Here is a 14,437-nt window from a genome sequence, read left to right on the forward strand (position 1 = left end):
TTTTTTCATGTACAGAAACTATTTGATAGATTAGAATCCAGTCATTCACAGGATATGACTTGGGTAGTTGTCAGGGAGGAAGAGTGCTGTATTTAGAGTCTTCTCAGGACTCAGGGGGGCTGGCTGCAGTGTCATTTTCCCATAGAGAAGCATCACCTCTCGCTTCCTGTCTTCTTCACAAGCCACCTGGTTATTTTTATATTGAACTTTGTGAGGTACTATCATAGTCTTAAGTTATGGGGTATTTCAAAACAGACTTTCCTGAGGACTCTTACAAAAATAATTATGCCACAAGTGTCAGACCATTTTAAAGAAGATATTCATAGCCAACTGTTTGTAAGGGACCACCTTCTTACACGGGTTTATCATGTATCATAGGGTTGCCGGGCTTTTCCAACTTCACCCTCTGAGTTTCGTTTGGCCTAAAAAAGGGACACTGCCTTTGAAGGAGGATTACCAGGAGAGAGGGAAAATTTACAAAAAAAGAGTACAGGGCTCTTTGATTTTTCATTTCCCTTTCCCTCTACTCACTCTTTGTGCCTTCTTCAGTTAGTACCACACTAGAGAAGTGTTAGGTAGAGAAAGAGGAAGAAAGAAAAGGAGACAATCTTATCAGTTGATTTTGCTATGTGTTACCAGTCTGGTAAAAACATTTGAAGTTAGAAAGTATTCAAACATGAATAAAGTTTCAGAGTTACTTGTATGGATTTCATTTCCTCAGAATACCCTCATTGTTCCTTCGCAGGAAATATTCATAAGTCAACTATCCAGAATCATAGTTATTATTCAAGTGGTGTGGGTTTAAAAGGAGATCTGATGCCATGGCAAACCTCACTGACTTAGACTGTTCTTCAAGTTAAACAGCAGGATGATGTCTGAAGTGACTGAAACACATATGGCTTCAGTGTGTCAAGAAGACCTGAAAGATCCCACATGGCAGTGAAATTCATTATTGGCAAGCACGGTGACAGGAGACCCCAGAGGGCTGAGCCGCAAAGAATTTGCAGAGCCGTATGGCTAACTCCATGGCCTAGTTTGATCTTGAAGTTATTGTCTTGAATAATCCTCTCAAATCTGTTCCTGTACTTAAGAGTCACTCATCACATGAGGGAGCTCCCTCTCAGGTTCCTTTACATCGCCCTGTCAGAAATGACTTTCAGGGAACACAGACATCACATCAAATCATCCAACAGATGTCCCTTTCAAATAAGTTGGAGCAGAACCAACTATATGGAGAAGTCATAAACAAGGAAACAGACAACCCAGTGATTTTCAGCGGATTGGCACTGCTCTTATGATAGAAACCTCAAGTTTCTTGGGTGGAAGAACATGAGTTCAACAGAGGGCGTGTGCACTATGCTGGCTGACTCTTGCCCTCCTGAGGCTCATGCTGTTGACAGGGGATAGAGGGGACACTTTTGGAGTCCAAATCCTGCACCATCTCAATGAAGTGCTATTCAACATCATGGCTCTAAGAAGTAACCCATTTTAATAACTGGCATCAGAGGACTTAGGAGAGAGAAAGTCAGTATCCAGACCCATTTCCGTCAGTGACTCTCTCCTTGTATTGGGAGGGTTGGCCAGAATCGTCTGATTCCTGTTTCTGATTTCCTTCCTCACTGGCATCAGAGGATTGCACTACAGGAAGACTAATATCTAACTGAGCTCCAAGTGCTAAATAAGAGCATCTCAGGCTCATTCCAGACCACCAAGAGGTTCGGGGTGACCAAGTCACAGACTATAAATTTGAACATTTGATGATTTTTGCAGGTGACTGGGTGAACAAAGGAAAACCCAAGAGATACATAAAGATGGAAACTAGGATTTCTCATTTGAATTCTTTAACATGCCTCACTCTAATGGTTATAAATATAAAGGAACTTTCACCTTCAAGAGGGTGAAATGAAGTTAATGAGTTTAGGTTTTAGGTTTTTGTTTTTTTTTTTTTAACCTACTTTAGAATAGGAAACATGCTTACTCATATTTACAAGGCACTGCAAGGCACCAGCCAAAAAGCCTGAGTTATTGGCAGGATATTTTTGTTGTTGTTGTTTCTATTGTCCACATGGGTAGGCAATTAATACTTTTTAGGAAATTAGCTTGCCAACTCAACACTGCCTACTTTTGAATTTTTATTCTAGCAACAGCCCATAATTTATTGAAAATTCCCTATGTGCCAGACACTACACTAGACATTGGGAGTATGAAAATTAATATGGTAAAGATCCTGGCTTTAAAGAGTCTTTAACATTATTTGAGCAGTTTTATTACAGGTGTATATGTTGGAATTGTCAGAACACTTAGCTCAAAGCAAGGGTTCAAGCATGACTTTGCAGAGTAGATTTTGGCTGAGCTTAAAGGATGTGAGGATAAGCATACACATTTTTAAAATTACCCAGAATGTAGTGCCTACTGAAATGCTTGAGCCTCAGTTGCTTCTAAGAGTCCAGCTTCAGAACTTGCATCTTGCTAGATTGAGCTCATTGCTTAATTTCTAGCCAACATAGCCCATCTCTCTCAGCTGAATACTAAGCTCATCAACTTCTCCTTTGATCTAGGTCTTGAAAAGAATGTTGAACATGACAGGGCTGAAGGCAGAAACCATAGAAACTTCCATCCAGAGTTACAGTCATCTCTTAATAGCTGCCTACTGTTGCAATCAAAATTAACTCAATTCTTGCCCAATTGTGACACTTCACTCACCTTCTACTCAAGGGAGACTTCAAGAATTGTTGAAGCTGAACTTCTCAGGTTCTTATACTTAGTGACACTGTTCATGCAGTGGCTCAGTATGTCTTGATTTCTTGGAGCCAGCAAAAGTCACAAATTGAACCCTCAAATCGGAATTCATAAGTGACTAACTTGTAGCATAACTTTATTATACTAGGAAAGATAGGGTTAGGGAGAGAAAAAATATCTATAACATCTTAATGTTCAAATATAAGCACTTTATGTATATTTAGTCATTCGAACTCCAAATACACTTTAAGAAGCAGTTATTATTCCACTCTCTAATTCTACAATTTCTACCTTTTTAGATTCCACATGTAAGTGAGATCATATGGTATTTGTTGCTCTGTGCCTGACTTATTTCACTTAGCATAATGTCCTTAGGTTCATCCATGTTTGCAAACGGCAGAATTGCCTGGTTTTTTTTTTTTTAAGGCTAAATAGTATTCTATTTTGTATATTCAGCACATTTTTAAAAAATCTATTCATCAGCTAATGGACACTTAGGTTGATTCTGTATCTTGCCTCTTGTGAATAATGTGGCAATGAACACAGGAGTGCAAACATCCCTTTAAAATACTGATTTAAATTCCTTTAGGTATACACCCAATTGGCTGTGGGAAGTTAGACAGGGAAAGGGTACACATTGGTCTATGGATACAGAGTTTCACTTAGATAAGAGGAATAATTCTGGTGTTCTATTGCACAGCACAGTGTCTATAGTTAATAGCAATGTATTACATATTTCAAAACAGCTAAAGAGAACTTTAATTGTTCTTACCACAATGAAATAACTGGGTAAATGAATATGCTACTTAGCCTGATTTGCTCATTCCACAATGTATACATGTATCAAAAAGTCCCATTGTACCCCATAAATATACATTATTTGTCAATTACAATAAAACATTTTTTTAAAAAAAAGTAATCAAAGTCTCCATTTGACTGATAAAACTTAGATTAAATCTGAGCTAGAACTCAGCCAGTATTGCACCAAATGTTCTTTCCATTATGCTCCTCCCTCTTCCTCGCTAAGATTGCGCCCCTTCTCCTCCCTAACTCACCTCAAGCTCCCATCACCCTTCACTAGTTTTAAACCAAGGAAAAATGATTCAATGAATGATAATACTTGACCAAGAACTTTTATAGAGTTTTGAGTTAAAGAAAATGTGACTTGGGTCAAAGTCACGTTTTAAACTTGTGATTTGTGTTAAAGAAAATGAAACCCCTAAATGACTTAAGTAGGCATTCAAAAAAAATTGACCTTTTCATCACTTAATCCTCACATATCTATATGCTATGGACTGAATTGTGCCCCCCAAAACTTTGTATTTGAAGCCCTAACCACTTTTCCACAATGTAACTGTAGTTGGAGATAGAACTTTTATTTAGAGATGGAACATTGAACCTAATTAAGGTTAAATGAGGTCACTGTCATTAGGGTAGGACCCTAAGCCAATAGGACCGGTGGGTTTATTAAAGGAAGAGACTGATTCTCTCTCTCTCTCTCTCTCTCTCTCTCTCTCTCTCTCTCTCTCTCTCTCTGCCTCTCTGTCTCTCTGTCAGGTGAGGACACAGTAAAAGGAAGTAATCTGGGAGCCAGGAAGAGGACCCTCACTAGAATCTGATCATGCTGGAATCCTGAAGTTGGACTTCCAGCCTCCAGAACAGTGAGAAAATAGATTTATGTCATTTAAGCTACTTAGTATTTTGTTAAGGCAATTTAAACAGACTAATACACTATATAGTCTATGGACCCCCTCCAGGAATACCACTCGGACCATTTTACAAGAACAGTATATGAGATTCAAAGGGGTCATTAGGACATATGATGAGTAAAGTTGCTTATTCCAGGGTTTTACTTACTAAATTCCAGTACATAGTTCGAACCACTGTGGTACACAATACACTTTCCCACAGGAATGCCATAGCCTACTATTCCAACAGGATCAGATAATCTAAAGTGAGCAAATTCGGGGGGTGCAATTGTGCTATGCTGGACAGATGGGCATGACTCTGTGGTTAGGGGGTGGAGTACCATCTGTTGCGGACACACGAGTGCTTCTTGCTGTCCTTGGGGAAAGTCACAGATGTTTCCATAACAGGTGTGTTTGCTTCCCCCATGTAGCTTTCCCAGACACGTCACACACAGCACTTTGGCTGAGTTACCTTTTCTACTCAAGCAAAGTAAGAGAAATGAGACACCTGCCCTGATAATTTAATTTAGAGGGAAAAAAGATGTGACTTGGTTGCTTCTGAGGTGCCTGAATGTACTTTTGGCAGGGAGTGGGGAAATAGAAAAAATACCAAATACTGAAGACAGCATGTTTCTCAAACCGTGAATAATTGTTGAATTCTTTATTTTATTTTTATAAGTTCCAGGGTACATGTGCAGGATGTGCAGGTTTGTTACATGGGTAAGCGTGTGCCACGGTGGCTTGCATCTATCAACCTCTCACCTAAATATTAAGCCCTGCATGCATTAGCTATTTATCCCAATGCTCTCTCTCTTTCACTCCTTTGCGTGTGGTTCTTGAGTAACAGAATCAGGACAGGATAATGTGCACTATGCTTCCTGAACAATCGATTAGTAGGCTGAGGCTTGAAAGGTAAGGCAATATGCTGCCAATGAGCTAATTATTATATTCAATATGTTGAGCTATTAAGCATATAATTATTAAAAACGAATTATTAAACACACAATGAACTCAAATTTAACTACTAAATTCACAATCTTAGATTGTCTTTAACCTACTGCCCCCCATGCATTCTACCAAAAATTTTAGTATCTATCTTTTTCATGAATCCGGTGAAAAATACTGACAAAATTTAACTTTAAGGCATACCATTTTTTTCTGGTATATAACTGACCTGTGGTTAATTAGAAAATTTGGGGATGTCTTTCGATTGTCGTGTATAAGAATATAATCTTCCACAAATCCTGAATTTAAAATGCTCCACATGCCCAGAACTCTTTTCTAGAGAGCAACACAGAATGGTGGAAAGTCATATGTAACTCTAAAGGAAAGCCTCCATGTAATTACCTCTAAATATAAAGTTGCATACAAAGAGAATCAGTCTACCAAGTGTAATTAAAAGCAGTTCAAATTTTAATTATTTTTCACAAGTAAAGGCAAACACAGAGATACATACCCTTGCTGCAAAAAAAATTTTAAAAAGGTGTCTTGAGGATGTATTTCCAATTATTGCACTGGTATTCTGCCTATGAATTTATCTATTACTCTATCATGTGACCCCAAAATCTCACCTTTCACAGCTGTAGCAATTTTTCATTTTTAAAATAATTTTAAAATAATGTTCTAAGATGAGGATTATCTGTGTAACTGTGTAATCATCTATCTAGCTGCCCAGAGAATTTTCTGTTCAAGAACATGCACCTCCTTTCTTAAATAAATAGAACTTATTTTAAGATGTCTCCTCTAGATAGAATGAGTTGACTTTCCTCTTTATAAACTTGCTAAAAGTAGCACCCCAGGCACTTGTTACTTAAATGAGATACGTATTTAAGCAAAATGATAAAATATTAAAACTGAAAAACTGTATGTGTCAGTCACACATAAGATCCTGGTGGCAACTCACAGACTACCGGGTCCCTCACGATCTATGGCTCCTAACCTGGTGGCCCCTACTAGTTTCTGGAAGGTGGAGGAGAGCTATCCTTAGAGTTCTGGAGAACTTATCACTATCTACACCTACCTTGTTTATTTGTTTGTTCATATGTATATTGCCTACCTCATCCACCACTAGATTGTAAACTTGAAAGTAGGGACATATTGTCTTTTTAGACTTGTAGTTATAGCTCCCAGAACAGTGACTGGAACAGAGTAGATACTATAAAAGTGTTTTGAATAATTAAGTGAATGAATAAATTAATACATGCTGCTTAAAATACACCCTTCCCCTTTGGTCCACCTTCCTGTGTGGACAGGTGCAGGGATCCCTCCAATGACAAACAACTGAGCAAAGAGTTATGGAATCAGACATCAAAGGCAAACATAAAAGAATGACATATCTTCCAAGGAATAGGATTCTTGAGAAACATATCTCTCCTATCCAAAGGGTGTAATTAGGAAATTTCCATGATTATGAAAAGCAATGTACTGGCCATTCTTTGAACTCAAAATGACTAATGCCTGGTGTGTGCGAGTGTGCGTGCGTGTCTGTGTGTGTGTGTTTATGGGAAGTAGTTGGGGAAAAGCATTTAAATTGGCTTTTAGAGATGCTTTTTATGACAAGAATGTAAGATAATTATAAACCAAATTTTTCCCCATCATAAATGAGTTATAGTCAATATTAGACAAGCAAATACCTATTGACTAGGAATTATATACTGAATAATGTATTCATCTGCTAAGGCTATTGTTATAAAACATCACATACTAGGTAGCTTAAACAACTTAAATTCATTTTCTCACAGTTCTGGATACTAGAAGTACAAGAACGAGGTGCTGGAAAATTTGGTGTCTACATTGAGGCTTGCAGTCATCTGCCACCTCTCTGTGTCCTCACATGAACTTTTCTCTTTGTATGCAGAGAGAAAGAGAGAGAGAGAGGAGAGGAGAGAAGGAGGGGGGCAGACAGAGAGATAGTTTACTGGTGCCCCTTCCTCTTCTCATAAAGACACTATTCCTATTGGATTGAGCCCTACTCTTTTAACCTCATTTAACCTTAATCACCTTCTTAAAGCTCCTGTCTGTAAATAGTCACAACAGGGGTTAGGGTCTCAAATATGAATGGGAGAGGGCACAATCCAGTTCACAATAGATGATAAAGGAGAGAATATAAATGAGACACTGATTTTCTTAAAAATGTTTCAATTTAGAGGTGGGTTGGGGAGTGGAAACCAACACCGTCCATGCAGAGCTTTAGCACCTGACCTGATAGGAGTTCCAAGAGAGATGTGATAAACAATTGCCCTGAGACTGCCAAAGGAAAAGCTAATGAATTTGATTTAAAATGATTGAGAAAAGCTATGTAAGGAAATATTAGAAAATCCCACAAATATGAGACTCTGTAATAGCTTTCTTCTGAGGCAGATTTCAAAAATAGCAATCTGGAAGAATTTAACAATAGGGAAATGGAATGAAACCTTTGAAAGAAAACAAGATAAGATCTATGAAAAACAAAGCTTTAAAATACTAGAAAAAAAATTCCTGTTTGAGAGAACTCAATAATTGGATATATGTGAACGTAGCTGCTTTCTGTTTTATTATAAATGTCTGGTTCACAGACCTCAGCAGCAAAGTCTTATCCACAAAGAAGTAAGTCTGAACAAAAACTGACAATATGTATCTCAAAATAATAAGAGCTATTTATGACAAACCCACAGCCAATATCATACTGAATGGGCAAAAACTGGAAGCATTCCCTTGGAAAACCTGCACAAGACAAGGATGCCCTCTCTCACTACTCCTATGCAACATAGTGTTGGAAGTTCTGGCCAGGGCAATCAGGAAAGAGAAAGAAATAAAGGTATTCAGTTAGGAAGAGAGGAAGTAAAATTGTCCCTGTTTGCAGATGACATGGTTATATATTTAGAAAACCCCATCATCTCAGCCCCAAATCTCCTTAAGCTGATAAGCAACTTCAGGAAAGTCTCAGGATACAAAATCAATGTGCAAAAATCAAAAGCATTCCTACACACCAATAATAGACAAACAGAGAGCCAAATCATGAGTGAACCCCCATTCACAATTGCTACAAAGAGAATAAAATACCTAGGAATCCAACTTACAAGGGATGTGAAGGAACTCTTCAAGGAGAACTGCAAACCACTGCTCAATGAAATAAAAGAGGACACAAACAAATGGAAAAACCTTCCATGCTCATGGATGAGAAGAATTAATTGTTGTCAAAATGGCCATACTGCCCAAGGCAATTTATAGATTCAATGCCATCCCCATCAAGCTACCAATGACTTTCTTCACAGAATTGGAAAAAAACTACTTTAAAGTTCATATGGAACCAAAAAAGAGCCCCCATTGCCAAGACAATCCTAAGCCAAAAGAGCAAAGCTGGAGGCATTATGCTACCTGACTTCAAACTATACTACAAGGCTACAGTAACCAAAACAACATGGTATTGGTACCAAAACAGATATATATATACCAATGGAACAGAACAGAGGCCTCAGAAATAACACCACACATTACAACCATCTGATCTTTGACAAACCTCACAAAAACAAGCAATAGGGAAAGGATTCCCTATTTAATAAATGGTGCTGGGAAAACTGGCTAGCCATATGTAGAAAGCTGAAACTGGATCCCTTCCTTACACCTTATACAAAAATTAATTCAAGATGGATTAAAGACTTAAATATTAGACCTAAAACCATCAAAACCCTATGCAAACCTAGGCAATACCATTCAGGACATAGACATGGGCAAGGACTTCATGACTAGAACACAAAAAGCAATGGCAACAAATGCCAAAATTGACAAATGGGATCTAATTAAACTAAAGACCTTCTGCACAGAAAAAAAAAAAACAACAAAAAAAAACAAAACAAAAAAAACAAAAACAAAAAACAAAAACAAACAAACAAAAAAAAACTACCATCAGAGTGAACCAGGCAACCTACAGGATGAGAGAAAATGTTTGCAATCTACCCATCTGACAAAGACTATATCCAGAATCTACAAAGAATTTAAACAAATTGACAAGGAAAAAACAGCCCCATCAAAAAGTGGGCAAAGGATATGAACAGACATTTCTCAAAAAAAGACATTTATATGCCAAAGGACACATGAAAAAATACTCCTCATCACTGTCATCAGAGAAATGCAAATCAAAACCACAATGAGATACTATCTCATGCCAGTTAGAATGGCAATCATTAAAAAGTCAGAAAACAACAGATGCTGGAGAGGATGTGGAGAAATAGGAACGCTTTTATGCTGTTGGTGGGAGTGTAAATTAGTTCAACCATTGTGGAAGACAGTGTGGCGATTCCCCAAGGATCTAGAACTAGAAATACCATTTGACCCAGCCATCCCATTACTGGGTATATATCCAAAGGATTTTAAATCATTCTACTATAAAGACACACGCAGATGTGTGTTTATTGCGGCACTATTCACAATAGCAAAGACTTAGAACCAACCCAAATATCCATCAATGATAGACTGGATTAAGAAAATGTGGTGGCACATATACACCACGGAATACTATGCAGCCATAAGAAAGGATGAGTTCATGTCCTTTGCAGGGACATGGATGAAGCTGGAAACCATCATTCTCAGCAAACTATCACAAGGAAAGAAAACAAAACACCACACATTCTCACTCATAGGTGGACATTAAAAAGGAGAACACTTGGGCATAGGGTGGGGAACATCACACACTGGGGCCTGTTGGGGGACTGGGGGAGGGGTAACATCAGGAGAATTACCTAACGAAAATGACGAGTTGATAGGTGCAGCAAACCAACATGACACATATATACCTATGTAACAAACCTGCACGTTGTGCACATGTACCTTAGAACTTAGTGTGTGTGTGTGTATATATATGTGTGTGTTGTGATGTGTGTGTGTGTGTATATACATATATATAATTGATGATAATATCTATATATCTATGTCTACACTTACATATTTACCAACATCCAAGCATTTTAGAAGTCCCTTGATTCTAATTTATTAATCTGAACAAGTGGACATTTTTAAATAGATGAGTAACTTCTACTGATAAAACCACATTCATTTATGATTAAAGAACAAAAAGCCTCTTTTCCTAGTTTATGTTTTCTTATGTAGAGAGACATACACTCCTGTTAATAATGTGGTACTACAGAGAGCCTTCTTTCTAGGATATCTAAGACCTGGGATTTCTCTAATCATGGATGTTCCTACCTAGGCTTGACCTGCATTTAGGGGAAACAAACCGGCAGTTTTATATTAACAAATGTAATGCCAATCTGTCTGTCTTCAAGGATATTTTTAGCTCATCAGCAGGACTTCTGCAGGACATATCACTTTCATAAGAATGGCCTGCGTCTGATTCCAATTTGAAATCTTGTATTTTGCTGTGAAATCACTCCAGCAGTATCCTTCAAATCCCATTTCCTACCATGTTGCCATTCCCTGTTTGCCTGTGACCCTTCTACTAGACCTTGCTTGTCCACTGCCATATCCCTGGCAGCTAGCATAGGCAGTCTCCCCTTGAAGGTTTTCAGCCTTGGTCATGAGTGTTCCTAATAGCCGTTTTCCAAAGTTATTCATGCTTTTATTTGGAAAACATTCCAGCCTAACCCCTGGACTCAAAACCTTCACATAATGAGTATGTTCTTATGCAAAAAAAGCAAGTCGATTATAATATTTTAAATTGAATGCATCTGTTAACTAAATAACACTAGAACAATAGACAATTGAATGCATCTCTTATAATTCAGTATATGGCTTAGCAACTAAAGCTTCTGCCAATGAAACATATGAAGAACAGCGAATGCAACTTCCAAGAAGCTCCTTAAAAAGAGGAGTTGCTTTACCCACCTACCTGCCTCCTTCCAGCTAGCTGGAATGTGGACCTGATGGCTGAAGTTCCTGTAGCCATTTTGGATGATGAAGTTCTTTGAGTTAAGAAAGCCATGTCCAACGAAACAACAAGATAGAAGAACCCTGGATCCCTGATGCAAAGAATCAGCGACTACCTTTCCCACCTCCAATTAGGACTCCTTTAATGTGAGAAAATAACTGCTGTCTTGTGTAAATGGCATTATTTTGCTTTATTTTTATAATCATGGCCAAATCTAATCTGTAATCTTAGTGTCTGAGAGAGCAGTTTATCAGTCCAGCATCTCTCAAGAGATAGTACATAATTTATAATGGTTTCATAAGGGCCTTTGGGGAGGAATTTATTTTAGTGCTATGCAAAATGTTATTCATGGACGAGTGACAATCCACAAGCTATTTGTTATGGGTCTGTGACAAGATAATTATGACATTTGAGAGTAAGCATTTAGATGCTTTTATAGCAATTTCACACTTATCGTTAAAACAGCATGAGTTGTTACCCTTTCCTAGTGAGTCACATGTAATGCAAGCTGCCTACTAGTCATGTACAACAGGACTTCATGAAGTGTGACTTTTAAGGATACTTTTGTCAGCTGTTACCCAAAAAGTGTTTAAAAATCAGGAAAGATATAAATATATATGAGACATGTAACTTTTTGCTTATACTAATTTTAATTTTAACCAAGTCTGTCTGAAATCTTTGTCATTAGCTAAATTAGAGAACTGAAATTCATATTATTAATGGTAATCCCAATTTACAGATAGAAAACAAGCTTCACTAAACTATTTTGCTAAGAGAAAACCAACCTATCCTGATTGTACTTGTTAACTAAATGGTAACAATAGACAAGATTCTAAAAAAGTGGAAATCATGAAGCTGTACTAGTTTTACTCAGGTACTAAGAGCCCCACAAAGAACTCACTTTAGGCTGAATCCCCTACAAGCTCTGAGAGTGTCCAGTCAAACCCAGCACAATGTAGCAATGATATCATTATCTAGTGGTGGTTCCATCTAAAGAAATGTTTCATTCACTGGAGGGATGGGGAGGTCTGGGGTGGTGGGTGGGAGTATGATTTGCATTCATTGTGGGGCTCTTAGTACCTAAGAAGTATGATCTTTCCTGCACTGAATTCAGTGTGTGTGTGTGTGTGTGTGTGTGTGTGTGTGTTTGGTCGTAATTGGTACTTAAGTGCTAAAACAACAGTGTGTTATTTGAAGAGATGCATTTACTAATGAAGCAATGAAAACATTAAAACCTAAGGCGTGTTGACCTCCAAATTATAAAACTAATTCAAAACCAAAAGAATCATTTAGAAAATAAAGAGTATCGCATTAAAAAGTCACCAGAAACAAATGAATTTGGTGGGCTTCTTGTGAAAGAACACTTTGAATTGCTAAATCTAAAGACCCACATGCATTTGTTGAAATATTAATAAAAGACTGCATCAAAGATGTTGGATTGAAAACACTAAGAAAATCTCATGAGGCAAGGTAGCACAACTGCCATTTTCCAGTGACACCACAGCACAATGTTATGCAGGCCAATAATGACAGGCAAATATTTTTTAAAAATACAGCTAACAATATAAGTTTCACGGTAACTGGACAGGTGCATAAGTATTGCCAAAATGTCAATTCCTTTAATATATGTGCAATCTGAATATGACAGTAATATAAATCATTTGTTTTCTAAGTTTCATTTCCAGCAACACAACCAGATCTAAATTATATAGAACCGTGATGGAATAATCAACGAATGTGACCTAGAGTTTAAATTTTGGGATTATATTCAGATGGCATAGCTACAATAGCAGAAAAACATTCTGGAATTGCTATACCACAATGTAAATCAATGAATTGCTTCCTTATCAAGAAAGTCTTGTTAAAAAACAAAAATGTTAGCAGGACTAAAAGGTGTATTTATGCAATTTGTAAGTTACCTACAAGCTAATGCTCTAAATTTGAGATTATTCTTTTATTTGTAATGATATGGAAACTGCTTATACACAACTACTGGGATATGAGTTATCGAGAAGAAAGGTTTTATCAGTAATATATGAACTATTCAACAAACCCTATTGTGTTCCAGACAAGATAAGAAACAAGCCTCAACATTCCAAAGATATGAATTAGACAGTCTGTCACGCTTATTTCTTTGGTAACGTTGATATTTTTTAGAGATCTTAATACTTCCATGCAAATAAAAGAATGTGACATGTTTTCAATGGCAGATAAGATTAAAGTGCAAAAAGCTAGAAAGTTGGACAAACAGAGTTTCTAAAGAGTGTTGAAAGTCCCATAAGTTAATAATAAATAATGAAGTAGGTGATGATCTTGAAATTATACATCTGCCAGGATATTGCCCTATACCTTAGAAATTTTGTAGAAAGTTTAAATTTAACTTTCCATTATAAGAACATTTTACATCTGCCAGAATATTGCCCTATATCTTAGAAATTTTGTAGAAAGTTTTAAATGTAACTTTCCGTCGTAAGAATATTTTACATCTGCCAGGATATTGCCCTATACCTTAGAAATTTTGTAGAAAGTTTTAAATTTAAGTTTTCATCATAAGAATATTTTACAAATAGGAAATTCATAAATCCAAAATCCCTTTCTTTCATTAAAAGTAAAATTAATTTTAACTTTAAAGGATAAATTTTTCGAATATGCTACTGGTGAAGGATTACAGGTGACTTTTGGAAATACTGTATCACTTACTTCATTTCTGCAAAAAGTTAAAAATGAATATCCTGAGATTGCTGAAGTTACTTTGGTATTTATTCTCTTTCATGTCAAGGTAACTCTGTGAGACTGGATTCAAGCTACTCTAAATGTCACTGAACAAAACAGAAATATCTTCTGCATGAGTGGTGCCATTGTCAGTCCAGTTATGCTACATCAACTGACAAGCAAGAAGCATGCTCATACACTGCATTTAGAACCTTAAATACTGGTATACATTGTGTACATTAAAAGTATGCCTATGTGTATTTAACATGATATATTGCTATTTTACTCATAATTTCCTTAGTTTATCATTGCAGAGAGAAAAGGGACTATTAGTACAAAAGTGATCCTCTATAGTTACATTATATTTGCATACATTAAATGCACCATATTTTTAAATATTTTCTTTTTCCTATGCTTATTCTGATCATGTTTGTTA

At 36.8% G+C, this 14,437-nt stretch overlaps 1 long non-coding RNA gene across 1 annotated transcript; it reads left to right on the forward strand.

Annotated features, from left to right (window-relative positions):
- Window positions 1–594: 594 nt before the first annotated feature.
- On the forward strand, window positions 595–3,654 carry LOC106999139 (chromosome 7 C15orf54 homolog). Its single transcript, XR_003731199.2, has one exon. It is a non-coding gene; the product is annotated as a chromosome 7 C15orf54 homolog (long non-coding RNA).
- The last annotated feature ends 10,783 nt before the right edge of the window (window positions 3,655–14,437 follow it).

This window comes from Macaca mulatta, chromosome 7 (assembly GCF_049350105.2).
Source record: "Macaca mulatta isolate MMU2019108-1 chromosome 7, T2T-MMU8v2.0, whole genome shotgun sequence".
NCBI classification, from domain to species: Eukaryota; Metazoa; Chordata; class Mammalia; order Primates; family Cercopithecidae; genus Macaca; species Macaca mulatta.